Source organism: Orycteropus afer, unplaced genomic scaffold (assembly GCF_000298275.1).
Source record: "Orycteropus afer afer isolate SDZICR_OR568_19922 unplaced genomic scaffold, OryAfe1.0 scaffold00032, whole genome shotgun sequence".
NCBI lineage: Eukaryota > Metazoa > Chordata > Mammalia > Tubulidentata > Orycteropodidae > Orycteropus > Orycteropus afer.
Window position 1 is genome coordinate 11,998,131 of NW_006921619.1, and position 5,226 is coordinate 12,003,356.

Below are 5,226 nucleotides of genomic sequence, written 5' to 3' on the forward strand. Positions count from 1 at the left end.
TATAAGAGGACTGTAAGATTGGCACAGGACTGGGCAGTGTTTAGTTCTGTTGTACATAGGGTCACTATGAGTCAGAGCTGACTCGATGGCACCTAACAACAACATATGCTAAGAAGAAACTTAAGTTGTAATATGAATATACAAACAGAGTCTTTGAAAATGTATCTATTGGAAAGTCTATAGAGAAAATATCTGTCAACGAGTGAAGTAGGTCTGTGTCCCCTGCACACAGTAGAAGTGGATAACAATGCTAATTTGCCTCCCTGTAGTGTTTCATAGTTGAATCGAAGTGTTACTGAAACCAAGTAAAGTCAAAACTATTTCCCCCACCCTGGTTAAGGCAGATAATTTTAATAGATAGGACCCTGCATGGGAATATATAAGTAAACTTAATTACCCTCAAGTATTTTTCCCACCCCAGACAGCAGTTGTAGACAGATGAGTAAACACATAGGACTCTGGTTGGAGACAGATGAGTAAATACAATAAGCTCAGTTCCTTAAGAACTGAATGGGAAAAAAAAAAAAAAAAAACATTCTTTCTTGCTATTTCCTTAGGCACAGGTGATAAATTCGTTAATGTGTCTTAGAAAACAACTTGAAAATTAACTCTGGCCCATGGACAGGGGCAGTGGAACAAAGAGGAACAAAGTTACTAGGAACTAACATTCTCCCCCCTCTGCCTAAGCCCTGATCAGCTGATGATAGGAAGCCGGTGTGACTCATCTCGTACACAAGCACACTGGATCAAAATGCTACTGTCCCTTTAAACTGAGGCTAAGGAAATTTTAGCCAATCGTCAACCATCACATGCCCAAATTCCTGAATTTTGTATGAATATGCATAACCCTCTCCTGAAACCTACAAAACTAATTTGATGGAGTTTCAGGGAGTCAGATCTGGGTACGGGTGTACCCCTACACCTTGCATTGCCACTTTGCAATAAATAATTTTCTCTCCTCTTACTCAGTGTGTAAACTCTTTTGGCCTGACTGCACACCAGGCAGGAACCCACGTTTGGTCCTATTTCATTACTGTCAACCAGAGACAGGAAGGGAGGCTACAGTTTATATAGATATTGTGTTGCTGGTCAAAGCTCATTTTGTCACTCTAGTCTTTCCTCTCTCTTCAAAGATAGTTAAGAAAACTTGTCCTTATTTCTCCTTTCAGGTATCCTGTCTCTTTGTGGGCCCTTTCATCTCTCCAGAACTTTCTGAACTGTTAATCAGGGGCTTCTGTTCAGGGTTTCCAATGACATGAAATTGAGTTGTGTTCTGCTATTGTGGGTCACCCAGAGAATACCTCCCTGTTCTCTTTGGTCTGCTTTTCTCCTAAAAACAAAGGATTAATTCTAAGGTCCTCCATGCACCTGTCCAGAGGTCCCATCAGGAGCGGGGGAGCTGTTGTAGACAGGTCCTTCCATTCCTGAGTCTCAGAATGAGATCAGAAATTAATGGCATTGTTCCCTGCAATAATGAGGAATAGATGATAAAGTTCCTTTCCTTGATAATTCTGAGACTACCATTTTGAAAATTGATGGTAGGAGCCATGCAAGTAAGAAATACCCCATGAAGAATGAAAGTCCCCCTGAAACATCTCCCATCTTCTTATATTCAAAATGATGAGACTGGTGGGTCTTAAGCTTAGCTTTACATCAGGATTGCCTGAGAAAATCTTTCAAAAGCATAGATACCTGAGTCTCACCTAAAATGATTCTGATTCACAAGTCTGGGTGGTGCTCAGTTGTCTGTATCTTTTAAGAACCTAAATTTAGTCTGCAACCAGAGTGTCTAGTAAACTATGGAATCATGAACCGCTGCTCATAATCTCTCTTTTCTTTTGTCTCTGTCCCCTATACCTTCTCTTTTCCCTTTCATCTTCCCCTTCCCTCTTCCTATCGGCTTCCTTTTCTCTTCTCCTTGTGCATCTCTTCTCTCATCTTCATTTGTACTCTTCTGGTTCCCATCCTCTTTTCTTGCTCAGCCACAGCTCTTCCTTCCCTTCTTTTCTGTCTTTGACTTGGAACACCAAGGCACAATGCCTTGCTGGAGCAAAGTACCTGCTTCGTTGACTTTCCTGATATTACTCCCAGAGGTGATGGCAAAAGCAAGACTGGGGCCAGAAACGTACCCACCTTCAGCCTGGGGGCCTTAAAAAATCATCTAGTCATACCCCTTCATTTACATATGGGAAAACGAGGCCAAGAAAAGGGATGGCTCTCCCTAAAAGCTAGATGTCAGGTTTCAGAGTCAATACCTTAGATTCTCTTAGTTCCGTATTCTTACCATGATACCAAGTGCACTGTGAAATGTCTTGAATCCTTTCTATCTGAGTGGTTGAAATTATGTTTTAAGATTAGTAGCTCCTGTCCTGTTCTCCATGTACCCCACCCTACACGATTGAGTCTGCATAAAGCAAAACCTTCTATACTGAGAAGGGTGTTATGCAATTGAGAAAGCTTTAAGAATTAACTTGTGAGCATTTTGAAACCCCCTAAGTCGGGCCTTGAAGCTTTGGTGTCATTATCTTTTCCTGGTTGTACACTTTCTAATCAGAAACAACTGGACCTGCTTCTCATCCCAGTTGGCTGTGCGTGCGCTGCCTCAGCAGCCCACTGGAGAGGATGCGGCTATTAAACTGAGCTCTTCTGCCCTCTGCTGGCAAAATAGGGACAAGACTTCATCTAAAATTTTAAGGCATATTTTCCTCATTCCTTCATTTACACCAACCACTGTGCTTTGTGCTTGGTGCTGCAGTTGAAGAAATAAAAACACTTACACTAAAAAAAAAAAAAAAATCCCTTTCTTCAAAGGTTCTATTATTGAAAACCTTGTAGCAGACACTACTAGGGATTCAGAAACAAGAGATATGCAATTTTTGGCTTCAAAATGTCCTGACCTGGAAAATTATTTAGACTTTTTCTGAGCCATAGAGTCAAGGAATCAGCTCTAGAAGGGACTGCAAACAGTTCTAACCAATGCTATTCAATATAAACTTCCCAAATGAGGCTCCCTGCACACAGGCCTCAGGGTATGCCAAGTCAAGGGGAAGTCATGTGTTTCAGGGATTCAGTTTAATTTATCAGAAATCTGCTCAAACTTTTTTTTTTTAATTCTATTTTTATTTATTTATTTTTATTGTGCTTTAGGTGCAAGTTTACAGAGCAGAGTTTGTTTTACATTTAACATTTCCTTTTACTACCCAATTACCATCCCCAACCCTAACACTGTCTCCTCCCCTTCCTGCCCAGTAACCATCTCCCCCACCCCTCCGCCCCTGTGCCCCTCATAGTTCTGCACGCCTGTGTGTCCTGCATTTCCTCCATGTGAATGTTGCCCTTCTGGTGCCCAGATTGCTCCAAGGGATGCATCTTCATAGAGTATGTGGGTGCATCACACTGGGTTGAGTGGTCTGCATGTACATTTTGTTTACTATTGGGCTGAGAGCCAGCCCCTGCGAGTGAGTTTTATTCCAGGCCTAAAATGTGTCCCAGGGACATAGCATTTTATATGACAAGTCTGAAAATTGAAGTCCTGATACAAAGCCCCCTCTTACATGTAACTCAAATGCTCCCCAAACCTGAGCTTACAAATAATGTCACATTTATACCTGATCCCAAAGTTCACTGGTGCAGTGTCTTACTTCCACTCATATCATTATTGAATATCACTCTCTTTACAAGGTCATCCCCAAGCCAGTGGTGGAGTAGGGCCTTTAGAGTGCCCCAAATGAGGTTTCACATGTGTTGAGTGCTCCCTCTTGTGGCTGTTCACTCCATTGCTACTGTGCCTGGCCAGTTTTCTCTCGCCTCAGGTTCCTCTCAATGCTGTGCTCAGGCCAGGTTGCTCTCTTGTGGCACTGCTCTCTCCATGCTGCTTTCAAGCGCCAAACCAGTGTAACTTTCAGAAATTTGAGTAAAGCTAACATAAGTGATACATTTTCCATCGTAATCCAGTTAGAAGGGAGCGCGCCAGGGTTATATCCTTTGACCATATTTATTCAATCTCTATGCTGAGCAAATAATCCAAGAAGCTGGACTATATGAAGAAGAATATGGCATCAGGATTGGAGGAAGGCTCATTAACAACCTGTGATATGCTGATGACACAATTTTGCTTGCTGAAAGCGAGGATGACTTGAAGCACTTACTGATGGAGATTGGAGAATACAGCCTGCAGTATGGATTCCATTTCAATATAAAGAAAACAGAAATCCTCACAAATGGACCAATAAGCAACATCACAATAAATGGAGAAAAGACTGAAGTTGTTAAAGACTTCACATTGGTTCTACAATTGATGCTAATGGAAGCAGCATTCAGGACATCAGACAACGTATGTTGTTGTTGTTATGTGCTGTTGACTAGGACTTGACTCATAGTGACCCTCCTTGGGTTTCTGATGCACAGAAGTAGATTGCCCAACCTTCCTTCCAAGGATTGGGTGGTGGGTTTGAACAACCAGGCTTCTGGTTAGCAGTCAAGTGCCTTAGGCACTATGCCACCAGAGCCCCTAGACAGCATATAGTACTGGGAAAATCAGCTGCAAGCATCAGAAGTGAAGAAGAGTGCAAAAGAACAATGGCATTTGGAAGCAATCAGCCCTAGGACATGATGGCCTTCGAGACTAGAGCTAGATGGTGCCCGGCCACCAATGCCAACCACTTAGGAAAGGATCAAATCTGGAGATCCAGAATAGAGTGGTAGGAAAAATGTGGAACAAAATCCAAAAACTCAATAATGACCAGAATTACTGGTCGGATGGAGTCTGGTGATACTCCCAATACTATGGCCCTGGAATACATTCTGCACCTGGAACAAAACTCACTCCCAAGAGCTGGCTCTCAGCCCAGTGGTTAACAAGATGTACATGCAGACCACTAACCCAGGGAGACGCACCCACATACTCTATGGAAATACATCCCTTAGAGCAATAGACCATGGGGTCCCAGTGGGGAAACATTCACACGGAGGTAATACAGGACAAACAGGAGTGCCTAACTATGAGAGACACAGGGGAAAGGTTATTGGGCAGGAAGGGGAGGAGATTGGGTTAGGTTTGGGCATGGTAAATGGGGTTGTTGTTGTTGTTGTTAAGTGCCGTTGAGTCGTTTCCGACTCATAGCGACCTCATGCACAGCAGAACAAAACACTGCCCGATCCCACGCCAGCCCCACAATCCCTGCTATACTTGAGCCCATCATTGCAGCCACCATATCAATTCATCTC